This window comes from Antechinus flavipes, chromosome 3, assembly GCF_016432865.1.
Source record: "Antechinus flavipes isolate AdamAnt ecotype Samford, QLD, Australia chromosome 3, AdamAnt_v2, whole genome shotgun sequence".
Lineage (NCBI taxonomy): Eukaryota > Metazoa > Chordata > Mammalia > Dasyuromorphia > Dasyuridae > Antechinus > Antechinus flavipes.
This window is the reverse complement of record NC_067400.1, coordinates 64,117,429-64,133,338: the sequence shown is the minus strand read 5'-3', so window position 1 is coordinate 64,133,338 and position 15,910 is coordinate 64,117,429. Positions and strand designations below refer to the sequence as shown.

At 35.8% G+C, this 15,910-nt stretch overlaps 1 protein-coding gene and 1 long non-coding RNA gene across 3 annotated transcripts in view; one reads left to right on the top strand and one right to left on the bottom strand.

The window, feature by feature from the left end:
- Window positions 1–1,586, bottom strand: part of CFAP65 (cilia and flagella associated protein 65) — a 47,844-nt gene extending 46,258 nt beyond the window's left edge. The window contains exon 1 of the mRNA XM_051983529.1: window positions 1,184–1,586. The gene's annotated coding sequence lies outside the window, so the exon portion shown is untranslated. The remainder of the gene's footprint in view (window positions 1–1,183) is intronic.
- The window catches only part of LOC127553091 (uncharacterized), a 31,229-nt gene that overhangs the window by 2,274 nt on the left and 13,045 nt on the right, over window positions 1–15,910 (top strand). Inside the window, exon 2 of one of the 2 annotated variants that reach the window (XR_007951657.1) lies at window positions 13,173–13,265. The exons of the other annotated variant lie outside the window; for it this stretch is intronic. This is a non-coding gene — a long non-coding RNA (uncharacterized LOC127553091). The remainder of the gene's footprint in view (window positions 1–13,172; window positions 13,266–15,910) is intronic. 2 annotated transcript variants of the gene reach the window in all.

Here is a 15,910-nt window from a genome sequence, read left to right as displayed (position 1 = left end):
ATTTAAAGCACAGGATTCTTAACATTTTTGTGTCAAGGATCCCTTTGGCAATCTGGTAAAACCTATAGACCCCTTCTCAGAACAATGTTTTTAACCACATACAATGAAGTATATAATATTACAAGCTATTATAGGAAATTATATTGAAATAGTTGACTAATTTTTTTTTAATTTCAAAGATCCCAGGTTAAGAACCCCAGAGGTAGTTGAAATCTTCCAAGTCAGCCAGTCAATTGGTTTATTTTGCAGAAAAGAAATACACATATACACATCAATATGTACATATGCATATATACATAACAGCTTTATATTTTCTATCTTTATAAATATCTATGTATCTATATCTCAATTTTATACCTATTTACCTATATTCATATATCTATTAATCTATATAGCTATCTAAGTTCTATCTCTGTCTACATAACTCTATATCTTTCTCTACTTCTACCTTTATATCCTCTCTCTATATATATATCTATTTTTATCTATATATCACTCATCTCTCTGTCTCCCCCCTCCTCCTTATTCCCTCCCTCTTTCTCTCCCTCTCCCTCTCTCTTCCTCTCCCTGTCTATCTCTGTTTCTGTCTCTCTGTTTCAGTCTGTCTCTCTTTCTCTGTCTCTCTCTCTCCTTTCTGTCTCTGTCTCTCCCTGTGTGTCTCTGTCTCTGTCTCTCCCTCTTCCGCCTCTCTCCCTCTCCATTCTTCCCCTTCTCTGTGTGTGTGTGTATGTGTGTCTGTCTGTCTGTTTCTCTGTCTCTGTCTCTGTTTCTCTCTCTCTCTCGCTCGTTCGCTCTCGCTTTCTTTTTTTTATTTTTTTCTCGCTCTCTTTCTCTCTCTTCCCTCCTCTCCCCTCTCTCCCTCCCTCCCTTCCCTTCTTCTCTTCTCTCTAGACCTTCTCCCCCTCCTCCCTCTTCCTCTCCTCTCTCTCCATCTGTTTCCTATTCCACCCCGAGCTATATCGTCTTTTCAGGTTCCCACGGGAAACGTGGGTCAGAACGGGGTTGTACAAGGAGATTGTACGGGGCCGAAAGAGCCGCAGAAAGGCGGGGTGCCTGGCCTGGCTGCAACACTTCTTGCTCTCGTTCCCCGTTTTCTCCTTCATACCCCACAGGTCCGAGGCAGGCTCTTGATCTGGAGAAATTCGCGGCGGGGCTCGGACCTCTGACTGAGTCCGATACCTACCTCTTTTGCAGGTCTCTGGAGTCCCAGGGGCCAGAGCTGCAGGAATCACAACAGATACGAAGCAAACTCTGGGGTAGCGTCTTCTGGTAGCCCCTAGAAACGACGGCGGCTCGCTAGGGCCACGCCTCATCTGAGAAGCTACTGGCTCCTTAGGGGTTGGAAGTGGTCTCGTAGGCTGACCTCTATGCTATACTCCAGAAAGAGATCACAGGAGTAGGAAGCAAACGACAACAAAATCACCCGTTTTTTAAATTTTTTAAAATTTTATTTAAAAAATTTTAATTATAGCTTTTTATTTACAAAGCATATGCATGGATAATTCTTCAACATTGACCCTTGCAAAACCTTCTGTTCCAAATTTTCCTCTCCTTCCCCCAACCACCTCCCCTAGCTGGCAGGCAGTCCAATACATGTTAAATATGTTAAAATATATGTTAAATCCAATAGTCTCGATGTTGCTGTGTATAATGATCCCCTGGTTCTACTCATTTCAATTAGCATCACTTCATGTAAGTCTCTCCAGGCCTTTCTGAAATCATCCTCCTAATTGTTTCTTATAGAACAATAATATTCCATAACATTCATATACCATAATTTATTCAGCCTTCTCCAGCTGATGGGCATCAGTTTCCAGTTTTTTGACAATACAAAAAGGGCTGCTACAAACATTTTTGTACATGTGGGTCCCTTTCCCCCTTTAAGATCTCCATGGGGTATAAGCCCAGGAGTAACATTGCTGGATCAAAGGGTATGCACAGTTGATAACTTTTTGAGCATAGTTCCTAATTGCTCTCTGGAATTGCTGGATCCATTCACAATTCCACCAACAATGTATCAGTGTCCCAGTTTTCCCACAAACCCTCCAACATTCGTCATTGTCTTTTCCTGTCATTTTAGCCAATCTGAGAGGTGGAACATCAGTTTTTATTTATATAATACAGAGCTTTTACAAATATCATCTCTTAGGGATCATTTACTGCAGCCTCTTCATTTCACAGATGAAAATACTTAGGTTCAAATATTGAATATTTCCAGAACTGCTTCTCATTAATTGATTCATTTATTCATCCAATAAGTTATTTGTTAAGTGCTTGCTGTGTGCTAGAAATGGTGCTATGTACTGGGAATATACAGACAAAAACTAAACTATCTCTGCTTTCAAGGAATTTATTTTGTATTGGCAAAAAACCAAACTCTATCTAGATGAGTAAATACAAAACATAGGAAAGGGGCTAAACTTGTGATTTCATTGGTATAAAAGGAACTCCCAACTGAGGAAAATCTTTCCGCCAAAGCAAGTCCACAACTCTCCTACATAGTCTTAGATTATAGATAGATATAGATAAATGAAAAGACTTTCGGGGGGAAGGGTGTCCTTAATCATTTTTAAGAGTGAAAAGAGGTCCTTGATCAAAAGTTTGAGAATTGCTATGATAGAGATCTTTCCTATCTATTTATCTTAGAGAAGGTTTAGGAGAGCTTGGAGGGGCATGATAGCTACAAGTATTTGAAAGAGTGTTAAATAAAAAAGAGATTAGATTTCTTCTGCTTGATTTCAAAGGTCAGAATCTGGGATAGTGGATAGAATTTAGGGCAAGGTAGATTTAGGGACAATTTAGATTATTACCTAACAATTAGATATTCAAATTTGAAATGGTGGCCTGTAGAGATAGTATATTCCTCCTCACTAAATATCTTCATTTGAAGATTGGTTGAGCATTTGTCTTCTGTGTTACAGATAGCATTCTTCAGGCAATGATTCAAGGAAATGACTCTCAAGGTCTCTTCTACCACTAAGATCCAGTGATTCTATTTATCTATAACAGTCAATATTAAATTAATATTTAGTGGCTATAACATAAAAGACACTGTGCTGAGCACTGGAGATACCAAGAAAAGCAAGACATTCCTTTCTCTCAAAAAGCTCACAGGAAAAAATTACACGCAAATAACTATGTGCAGACAAGCTATACACAGGATAACCTGGATATAATCCATAGAGGGATGTCAGTGCAACTAAGGGGGACCTGGAAAGGTTTCTGTAGAAGATAGGATTTTACCTGGGACCTGAAGGAAGTCTGGGAAGTCAGAAGATAGCAATGAGGAAAGAATTATAGGCATAGGAGACCAACAATGAAAATGGAGTTCAAAAGTGGAGTATCTTGTGGAGGGAACATGAAGGCCAGTGTCACTGGATCAAAAAAAAAAAAAAAAACAAAAAAAACAGAGGATGTAGGGTGTAAGAAGACTAAAAAGGGAGGGCAGGTTATGGGTGATTTTGAATGCCACTAGGCTTTATATTTTATATGTTTTAAAATATATTTATGAAATGTATATTTTATATTTATATTTTTATATTTGATCCTGGAGGTGATAGGAAACTACTGGAATTTATTGAGTGGTAGGGGATGTGTGTGTATCATGCTTAATCTTCCAATTTAGGAATACCACTTTGGAAGTTGAATGGAGGGTGGATTAGAGTGGGGAGAGACTTGTAGCAAACAAAACAAGCAAAAAATTATGTTCAATATCCACAAGGACATATGCCAGGGTTGGTTATTGAAGGCAAAATTATCAGGTCTACTTAATAGATAGGATATGAGGATGGAAGATAAGAGAGATCAAGAAATCAAAGATGTTACATAGCTTGATAGTTTAGGTGACTGGGAGAATGGTGTTACCATCAACAAAATAGGGAATTTAGGAAGAGGGGAGTTTTTAAGATAATGAGTTCAGTTTTGGGTATGTTCGATTTAAGATGTCTATAACGCATTCAGTTCAAGGTGTCTGATAGGCAATCAGTGACTTGAGACTAGAGAACAGCTGAGAAATTAGGGCTAGATAAGTTGATTTGAGATTCATTAACACAGAGATAATCATTGAATAGTTGGAGGCTGATGAGAAAGGTGAAGATGTCCCATGAAAAAGCCCTGGGGGAAGCCATGAGTACCAGGAATGATCTAGATGAAAATCCAGCAAAAGAGACTGATAAGGAGTCAAATAGGAGGAGAAACAGAAGAGAGTAGTGTTTGGAAAAGTTAAAGAGAATAAATGAGGAGAAAAGAGTGATTGACTAAAGCTGTAGAGAGATCAAGAAGAATGAAGATCGATAAAGGACCATTATATTTGGCAATTTAAGAGATCATTATTGACTTTGGATAAAACAGGTTTAGTGTAATGATAGAAGCCACATTTACAGAGTTTAGAAGAGAGTGAGAGAAAAGGAGAGGTAGACATCCATTGTAGATGGCCTTCTCAAAGAGTTAAGCCACAAACAGGAGGAGAGACATGGGATGATTGCTTATGAGGATGAAGGGATCAAATTTTTTTTTAGGAGAAGGGAGAAGTGGGAATGTTGGTAGATAGTAGGGAAACAGCCAATAGAGAAAAATTCATGAGAAGTGAAAGAGTGGTGATGATAGAGGAAGTAATCTACTGGAGGAGATAGATAGGAGTTTTGCATTGGCAAGAAGAGCAGCTACCTCCTTATGAGAGATAGTTGTGGAGATAGAGAGGTAGTAGAAGGCATCGGGGTGATGTGAGATGAGGAGGAGGGGAAAAGAGGGAGTACTTTGCAAATGACCTCATTATTTTTCAATGAAATATGAGATGTTGGAAATTCTTCAGGCAGGGTAAGATCACAGTGATCCCAATTCAGGTAGGAAGAATTCAAGAGAAGCAGACTGTATAATTGAATTCACTAAGGGGTCAAGTTGAGGAATTTAGAGTGTGAACAGTGTGAGAGCAATAATTTGGGAAATAACTAAGGAGCTGAGGGACTCAGGGTCATGTTGAGGATGAAGAAAAGGGTTTAGGGTTTTGAGGAAGGAGAAAAAATAACAACAGATTTTAATCAAATAAGGTAGTTTCAGAATCCATAAATAGGGAAATGGAGCATTTATGGGGGGATAACACATCAAAAGATCTCTGTATGTACCTGAGGTGGGGGTGGAGGAGTAGATCATGGGAAATGAACAAATTGAACTGAGAGGTAAGGGTATTTGAGGGAGTGCAAATCTAACACAAACACACACACAAACACACACACACACACACACATACACACACACACACACACACACTGAAATTAAAGTTGTTTCTTGTATCAATAATCCCTTCCTCTCATCCAGCATCCCCAAAACAATTAGAGGCTCTCTTATTTACCCCTAGCCAAATAAAATGACTCCTCTTCTGAATCTCCCAGATGCTTCCTCCTACTCATTCCTCATTTTATCTCCTGCATAATATCCTTCCCTTTTCACTTTCCCCCACCCAATCACAATTTCCTCCCTCTTCTGCTAACATGACTTTGGATGAAACCTTGGACAGCTCCAAGCAGACTATATAGACTAAGGCCCCCCACTGCATCTTCTAGGTGCAACTAAATTCAACAGCCTGTTGGACAGCTCCATGCTGGCCAATTATCCTATATTGATTTGACTTCTCAGTTCTGTTCAAAAGCCATTTTTTTTCTTTTATTTCCTCTGTACGTCTTTAAAGCCTATATTTGAATTAATTTGGCTTTTAAGATTGTCTTCATGTCTCAATATTTTCTTTCTCTCTTCCCCTTCAGAGAACTCTTATAACAACTAATAAAAAAGGAATAAAAAAGTAGTTTAGCCAAACTAACATACATCAAAAAAGTCTGACATTATCCATAGTGGTCCACATTTACATGTCCCCTCATTACAAAGAAGGAAAACCTTTTTCCTTATCTTTTGGGGTGCCAAACTTGATCATCATAATTTCATAGGACTTGTTTCCATTTTTAATGCTTCTCTTTGTTCATTATATTCATTATACTTTATACTATAAGCTCATTCCAGTAATTTACCATGATCTTTTTAGCCATTCCTTGATAGATAAGTGGTCAAATAATATGAACACACAATTACCCAGAGAAGAATTATACACTATTGATAATCATATGAAACAATGCTGCAAATCACTAATAATAAATGAAAAATCAAAGTATCTCTAAGTTCCCCCCCTCACAACCAGCAACGTAATATAGATGACAAAAGATAGAAATAGTACTAGAGGATTTGTGGGGAAATAGGCACAGGAATTCCTTGTTAGTAAAATTTCAAATTCATCAAACCATTATCAAAATCATTTTGGAACTATGCTAAGAAAGTCTCCCTCCCTCTTCCCCCCCCCCTTACTCTTTCTCTCCCTCTCCCTCTCCAGGGTGTGTGTGTGTGTGTGTGTGTGTGTGTGTGTGTGTGTGTGTGTGTATTCAAAAAGTCTGAGAACAATGGATCTACTATAATTCATTTGTTTTACAAACAAGGAAACTAAAGTTAAAGTGATTTGCCCAAGGTATTACAAGTAGTAAATAGCAAAGCTCAAATTTGTATTTGGGTCTTCTCACATCAATCATATTACTTTTTTCTCTGAACCACAATGGACAAATTACACACTGTACCTGCTTTCTTTAGTATTCTTATTTCCCTCTATCCACAAAGCAATGAATGGATGAAAGAGCATTTCTTAAGCACTTACTATGTGCAAGACACTGTGCTAAATACTGAGGATACAAATAAAGAAAAATAAGACAATCTTCTCTTCAAATATAATAGGCTCACACTCTAATGAGGAAGACCACATGCTTCAACTGTAAGTCCTTTTTTTTTTCACTAAACCAAAACTTCTTTATTATTATAGCTTTTTCATTACAAACATGCATGGGTAATTTTTCTTTTTTCTTTTTCCTTTTTTAATAACTTTTTATTGACAGAACCCATGCCAGGGTAATTTTTTTACAGCATTATCCCTTGCACTCACTTCTGTTCCGATTTTTCCCCTCCCTCCTTCCACCCCCTCCCTCAGATGGCAAGCAGTCCTTTACATTCAACTGTTAAGTCCTAAGGAAAAATCCAATGGACTTAAAGTTTAGTGGCAAGGCAGGTGAGTAATGTCTCTAAAGTTACACTTTCATTAGTAAAACCATATCTGCTTCTCATATTGAACTATTGAAGGTGTTTCATGAGAATTCTTCTCAACTGTGACTAAAAGAAAAGTAGGAGTTGTGGTACTTACAGAGGCAGTGACCAGATCCTATCCCCAAGACTGCTCCCCTAGTCAGTGACTAAAGGGGACACAATGGTAGTAGTTAGTTGTCTGTGAGGCACTGCTGTTTTCCAGACTCTTAGAATCTTTAGTAGCAATGGTCATCCTGGTTGGGGGTAGGTTTGGTGGGTCTCTTCTGATTGGGGTAGGGCCAGGTTGGAAGCAGGTTCATAGTTGAGCTAGAGACCACAGTTTTTCCCTGGGCTCTTGGTCTTACCTATTTATCCGGCAACTGGTCAGCGGTTGGTGTCTTCTCATACACCAACTTAAAAAGCCAGAAGCTTTTCTGAGTAGCCATGTCTCTTGTCAACCACAATTTTCTCTAAATTCTTGAAATCAGATTGAATTTCTTCCCATACTACATCTGATGGAAAGTTTATCATCTGCTTTATGAAAAAAGTACATTTTTCTAATTTGCTTATTTTAAAAAATTGCCCAGTGTTATCTTGCTGGGTTTTGACAGAGTGTTTCTCAGTCCTGGTCGAATATTAAGGACCATAACATGTTTTTTATAGGGAAAATTTACAGCTCAAATTTATGTATCATATTCTATATATAATCTCACATGATTTTCACAACCATCCAGTGAGGGAGGTATAATTATTATCTCAATTTTACTGATAAGCAAAGGAAGACTCAAATAGTTTGAACAAGTTAACCTCAATCATATAATTAATAATAAAACCAGGATTAAAATCCATCGGTGCTGGCTTCAAAATCAATGTTCTTTCCACTATACTTAATCCTGGGATTTTTGAATTTCATGTTATTTTATTCATACTTATTTATAATTTCATACATTTGAATCACATCCTTAGGTGATGATGGTGGAAGTGTTCTTTATCTTTTCTTCTTCCTCCGTCCCATTATCCTCCCCTAATCAACCTAAACATCAGAGAAACAGGACACAATGTTCTTATCTCCAAGAAAATTCTACAAAGAAAACTCAAAATGTTGAGGTGATTCTGCTAGGACTTTTCATATTATATATGTATCAACATAGCATTCATGTTATCCATTGACTATCCCTTCCTCTTGATTACATAACTAGTTGACTCTTTCTTATCCTTCATCTCTTCTATACATTTGTGTACTGTTTCTTGTGTACAGTTCTTGGTAAAATGCTGTAGCCTATTATTCCCATCATCGAATAGCTAAGTGGATAAAACACTGACCTGGAGTCAGGGAGACCTGAGAATTCAAATCTAGCCTGATATTACTCTGGACAAATTATTTAAACTCTGCCCTGCCTCAATTTTCTCAGCTATAAAAATGAGAGAAAAATTATAATAATATTATTGTAATAGTAAATTATATAATATAAATTATATTCATTTATTCTTGTGAATTATATAAACGAATCTATTCTATAAATATATGAATTTCTACAAATTCTATAAATATTATATAAATGGATTCTATAAATTCTACAAATATTCTATAAAAAAACAAAATAATAATAATAGCATCTATCTTTCAGGGGTTGTGAGAATCAAATGAGGCAATATCTATAAAATGCCTGGCACATTTTGTTGTTGTCGTGAAGTCATTATGGTCATGTCTGATTCTTTGTGACTCTGTTTCATATACAGTAGGTGTTTAATGAATGTTTTTTAAAAATGTTATTGTGTGTTAATCTATTGCCTTTTTGGTGACCTGTAATTTTGTCATTTTGATCTTTTTTTCTTCTGATTCAATCAGAGAAGTCCCTAATACATGTCTTTGCATCCAATTAGTGTGACAATACCTTGTGCCCCTTGCTTTCTGAGATTATATTAACTGAATGACCAGGGAAGTCAAATATCCTCTCAATGAAAATGAATAATCCGAGGGTTCACAGTTGCCATAGGACTGAGTTGCCTCTATTGCTGAATCTTTCACGGAACCTCATAGGTCATGCTCCAGGGGGCAGCAGTGATATAGTAGAAAGGGTCAGATTTAGCATCAGAAAAGCTCCGGTCTTAAAGCTCACCTCTGAAACTTATTCTATGTATGACTAGGACTAGTTTCCTCATTTGTAAAATGATAGTATCTTAATACTTCCCTTGGGCTTATTGTTGAATCACATGAGATAACATACATAAAACATATTAAGATGCTAAGTGAATGTTAGCTATTACTAATATATGCATAAATAATAAAATTTCTTTCTTAAAAACATTTATAATGCATTGTGACATAATGACCAAAGAGCTGTCCTCTGGATCAAGGAAGACCTGGATTCCAGGCTGTATGACTCTGGGCAAATCATCTAAACACTCAGTGCTCTAGGCTACTCTCTAAGACTTTATGTCCCAGAGAAAGATGCTAATCTGTATTGGTAGAGAGGGTTTCTCCAGCTTGAAATTGCTTATATTAGAGAAATCACGGGGCCAATTCTTGTCCACAAACAAGCAGAAGGAGATTTTGTATACTGTATATCTTTCAGACAATGATATGACATAAAAATATGGTCTGTTCCTGGAAATCATTTTAAAAGTTGGTATATTCCCTTTTATTATTTCATCAAAGATGCCCTTGATAAGGATATAATTATCATAAAAATTTTGTAGACATGACATAATAGGCATATTGACCAGTAATAATTGGAATTTTCTGTTTTGTTTTTTTTAATAGTAAAATAATTTGTGATATTTTTATAGGCGTCTGCATTCTCCCTCTTTTCAGAAAATCATTTCTTCAAAGCCTTCAGATTTCTATCACCTCTAGCATGGACCTCTTCTTTAATGCCTTAGTTTTCTTCTCTCTGTGTCTGTGTCTGTGTCTGTCTGTCTGTCTGTCTCTGTCTCTGTCTCTCTTTTTCTCTTCTCTGTATGTGTGTCTCTCTCAGTCTCATATCTCTGTGTCTCTCTCTGTTATGTTTTAAAATATTTTCACTTATTCATGGAAATATAGCCACATGGAAAAATGGAAGCAATCCTATAAATCTTGAAGTTTGAAGACTTAAGATCCATTGTAGCATATATGACCTATGTGATAACCTCTCTGGGCCTCAATTTCCTTAGCTGTAAAAGGGGAATATTAATGCTTGCACTACAACCTATTATGAGGAAAGCTTCTTGGAATCTTTAAAGTACTGTAGAAATACCAAGAAAACAACTTATACAAAGTCTATAATCACGTAATGAAAAAATTAATCACACATAAATCAAAAGTGAATACTGCAAAAATAAAAAAATCAAGCATAGTTCAAATGATGAAATGAAGAAGTTGGAGGTCCATTACATATGTTTTTGATACCATCTAGGTGGCAAAGTTTGTAGAGTGCACTGAATATGAAGTCTAGACAACTTTAGGCAGAATCTGTTTCAGAATCTGGACAAATCACTTAGTCTCTTCTTGCCTCAGTTTCCACATCTGCATCCACAAATTAATTTTTCTCTTTTATTTTTGTCTTTAACAAATTCTATTTCTTATTTGGAATGACTCTCTGGAAGGAGTAGGGGGAGAGAAATTGGAGAAAATTGGTGAAAGCAAAGCACATCAAACATAACTTTATAAAAACAAAATTTTTACAAAGAAAAAAAGTACTGTAGAAATGTGAGCTCCTGTTCTTTGATGATTACATTTTAACCATCACTTCTAGTTTATTGGGAATAGTCTATTAACTACTCAGTACTTCCAGAAGTATCAATAATTGTGAACTTGAGATTTCCATAGAAACATAAGCCATAGAAAATGGAAATGTTACTAGAGGTCATGGACAAAATGACACAAAAGACAATTAGGTTCAAGTAGACAGACTTCAAAGGAAAATAGAAACAGCTTTGGGGAGGGAAACACCACAAATTGCATAGAGCCCTTGATTTGTGGGGAGATTATAGCCATGTTCAAGGCAGATTTGAAGGCAGGCAATGAAGATAAGGAGATTTCTCCCTGCTAATGACACCAGGATGGGATCATATTGTTAGAAAACCAGTACCCAAGACATCAGTAGATCTGTAAAGAAAATCACACTGAGGGGTAGCTTCCTCATAGAAGGGGTAAGGGAAAATGATCTTCCTGTAGAAAAGTGGCCCAGGGCAATGGAACAAATTATAGATCATCTATGTTTTTGGTTTTGTGCTTTTTTTTTTTTTTAACATCTGGGCATATATTTGGTAATTTCTCCACAAAACAAAACAAAAAACCCTGGATCCTTATTTTTTTCTGAGTAAAGTTCAAACCATTCCACATAGCATTCAAGGTCCTCCATGACACCATTACCTTGTGTTTCCAACCTTATCTCATGTGACTATCATCCATGTATTCTGTACTATGGCTTGACTATTTCTATCTTTCTAATATAATATCTCTATAACATATCCTGTGCTTTCTCCCTACTGAGCCCTTTGTCTGGACTGTCCATTTCTCTTCCTTCCTTACCTGATGAATTTTAATCTATTAAAGCCTAACACAAGTGCCACTTTCTCTGCATTTTTGGGAATGACCTCCATTTTGGATCATTATATTGTGCCTTTTATGTGTTAATGTGCTCTCTAATGTATATTGCAGGACCTCAAGAACAAAGAATTGGAAAGGACCTTAGAGGTCTGAGAGTCCAACTCCTTCATTGTACAAATGAGAAAATTTAAACATAGAGCTGTTAAGTGAATTGCCTGATTTCACAGCGAGAAAGTACCTGAAAGGGGATTTAAACCCAGGTTTCCTGACCCCAAGATTAGTGCTTCATCCATTACACCATATTGACTCATACTTACTTGAATATTGGCAAAATAGTAATCTCTGCCTGTGTCTTCCCACATTGGATTATAAACTCCATGTCTTCTCTAAGACTTTGGCATAGAACAATCAATAAATGTTTGTTTAATGAATGAATAAAATGAAATAATTGAATCTTTAACACCCTGAAGTAAAGTAGGGATCTGGACAAGGTCCATAGCCACAAAGATAATTTCAACTATGAAGAGAGAAGAATTTCAATGACCAACACACTTTAAAAAATTGTATTCAAATATTTTGTTTTTACATCACCTATATTACCCAATATAATCTTTCTCTCCTCAGAGAGACATATGTTATAATAAAATGGGGGGAAAGAGTGGAGGAAATCAGAATTAACCAACATATTGAAAATGGCTGACAATGTTCCACAATCATATCTCCAATGACAATTTAATGTCAGAAAATCCCACCGTCCAAGTTTCTTAGGCATTTATTTGCTTGTATCAAGTTACAAGCATTAATGAAGACTCAGTCTCTAATGGATAGTAATATATTGGGAATGGGGAAGAGGGAATTCAGTTTCAGTTTTTGACTAGGCTATGGATTCCTTGCTCTGCTTATGTCACAGAGCACCTAGAAGGCAATAAGCAGACCCACTACAGGAATAACTTACTATTGTAAGTATTGACCTATAGAAAACCAGGCTACTGATTGGCCTTTGGGTATTGTCTGATACTGAAAATAGGTTGCTCAGTGGTTAGAGCATTGGGCCTGGAGTCAGGAAAACTCATCTTTCTGAGTTCAAATTCAGCTTTAGACACTTATATGATCTTGGGCAAGTAACTTAACCCAGTTTGCCTCAGGTTCCTCATCTGTAAAATGAGTTGTAGAAGCACATGGCTAATCATTAAAATATCTTTGCCAACAAAACCCCAAAGGGCCATGAAGATATAACTGAAATAAATGAACAATAAGAGCTGGGATAATAAGCCCAGGAGATAGAAGAACCATCTCAGAGAACTTCTAACAGAAAAGTGACAATGTCAATATAGAATGGTCATTTATACAATATTCAATGGTTTCTAGAGGTCTTTGAACCCAATTGGGGAAAGTCCTCTAGAACAATAGTTATCAAACTTTTGTCCTGTGCATCCTGTTACACTATTAAAAATTATTGAGAATCTATCCAAAGAGTTTTTGTTTATAAGGGTTTATTTACATATTACTATATTATAATTTTTTTAATTTGTAGATCCTCTGAAAGGGTGTCAGAGACCTCCAGGTTTTTCTAGACCGTACTTTGAGAGCCACTGCTCTAGATTCTCATCAAGATGGTCTTCAAGCAGTAAGCAGATCCTCCTTATTTGGGGATGTTATAAAGGGTATGGGTACTATCATGTTAAAGTTAATATATATCATTAAAAAATCAAATTATACTTTGGAACTATGCAAATAACATAATTAAAATGTTCATATCCCTTGATCTAGAGACTTCATTACTAAGTTTAAACCCCAAGGAAGCCATTAAAAGAGTAAAATCCCAATGTACATCAAAATATTTACAACAACTTTTGGGGTTAGTAAAGAATTAAAAAACAAAGCAGATGCCCATCAATAGTGAGAATGTCTAAACAAATTGTGGTACATGAATGTAACAGTGGTATTATCTGTCAGAAATGGCAACTGGGATGAATATTGAGAAGCATGAAAAAATTTATATGAATTGATGCATAATGAAATAGGCAGAGGGAAAAGAAACCTCCTATATGTGTGTGTATATATATATATATGTATGTATGTATATATATGTACATACATACATATATGTGTGTGTGTACACATGCATATATATAATATCTACAGCAATGTAAACACAAAGCGCATACACATAAAAATTAGATATTAATGCTGCGAAATCATAAAAAACAAGTATGACTTCAAAAAAGAGATATGAGAAGACACTCCTGTCTCACCCCTAGCAGAGGTAGGAGTCCCACAAATGCTGTATAATGTACAAATTTTCAGACTTTTTCAATTTATTGATCAGTTATGTTGATTTTTCCCCTTTTTTTCTTATTTTTGTCTTGAAAATACTATTTGGTATGTGAGATGGATCTATGAGAGGAATAAGGAAAAGAATACTGAGGGAAACTATGATGATTTTAAAAAATACACCAGTTAAAAACTTTTTTAAACATAAAATAAAAATATATAACATAAATAGTTAAAATTACAAACCTCCTTTTCTTTTTCTGTCTTTTATATAGGGTAATTTTGATATTTGTGACAGTTGTCAAGTTCATAATAAAAAAAAGAAAACTCATTGTTACAGAGGCTGTGGGAAGACAGGCATGCTAATTCACTGCTGGTGGAACTGTGAATTGGTTCAACTGTTCTGGAAAACAATTTGGAATTATGTAAGAAGAGTCACTAAATTGTTCATCTCCTTTGACCCATAGATTCCACTAGAGGAACTGTGTTCCAAAGAGGTAATTGACAACAAGAAAAGACCCATAAGTATCCCCAAAAATGTTCACGGCAGCATTATTTGAGACACACCAAAAAATGTGGCCAGCAATTGAGGAATAGATGAATCAATTATGGGTATGTGGATGTAACAGAATATTACTGTAACATGAGTAATAATAAATATGAGCTATTTAGAAAAATTCAGAAAGACTTATAAGAAGGGACACAGAATGAAGAAAATCAAGCTAACAGGATAGTATCCACCATATAAAATAGAATCAATGTGGAACCACAATCAAACTATTTCAAAATACAATGGTCACTGTTAATACCACATCATCAAAATTAAAGGGCACATCCCTCCTTTCTGTTAACAATAGATTAACTGTTTTATTGAAAATACATTTTGTATGTTTGTTGGGAAGTGCCTGCTGTATCAAACTAAAATGTATCAATATTTTTTTTTCCCAAAATGCCATCCACATTCAGAGAGAGAACTATGGAGACTGAATATGGATTGAAGCATAGTATTTTTTATTTTTGTCTGTTTGTTTGTTCCTTTTTTTCTCTCTCATAGTTTTTCCCTTTTGGACTGATTTTTCTTGTACAACATGACAAATATGGAAATATGTTTAAAAGAATTTCATATATTTAACATATATCAGATTATTTGCTGTCTTGGGGAGAGGGGAGGTTATAGAAGAAGGAAGAAAAATTTTGAACATAAAGTAAATGTTGAAAACTATCTATACATATATTTGGAAAAATAAATTATTATTGAAAATTTCAAATATATTTTTTCAAAAGAAAAGTAATTGCCCCAAGGAGAGAGGAAAGACCTAGTGTGAAAAAGAACTGATTTTAATACCAAGAGGCTATTATATAACTGCCTCTTAAGATAAACTTAAAATTGGCCCCTTCCAAGAGAAGGAAACAAAAGGACCATGACACCTCTCCTGTAGCCAAATTTACTGACGAGGGGTGGGAAAAATAAGATGCCATCATATGTCTATGTTACCCAGATTTAAAAAAGTTTTTTCCAGAGCTGCTAAGCAACACAAACCTCACTAGCTATGACATAGATTCTGAGACCTTCAAAATTCTCCCTCTCTTCCCTTTGGCAAATTGTTCTGAAAAAAACAAACAAAAACAAAGAAAAGAAAAACTAAAAGATAGGCATAGGAGATAAAAGTGTCAAGGTTAGATCACTTTGTACAATTGAAAAAAACAGACACCCCAGTGATGGAATAGCTGAAGACTATCTAGCAAATTTGTGGTGGGGTCTTGTCTGGATCCTAGATTTACCAGATTTCAAGCCAATGTATATTCCACTGAACCCAGCTCACTTCCAGGAATCACTGATCTTTTCAGATAAAAATATTGCATTTTACTTGGAAAATGAACCTAAATGCTAATGTAATGGAAGCTCCTTAGGGTCAAGGACTGCTTCATTTGTATCTTTGTACCCCCATCTCTAAGTACAGTACTTTATGGATAGTAGATGCTTAATAAATATTTGAT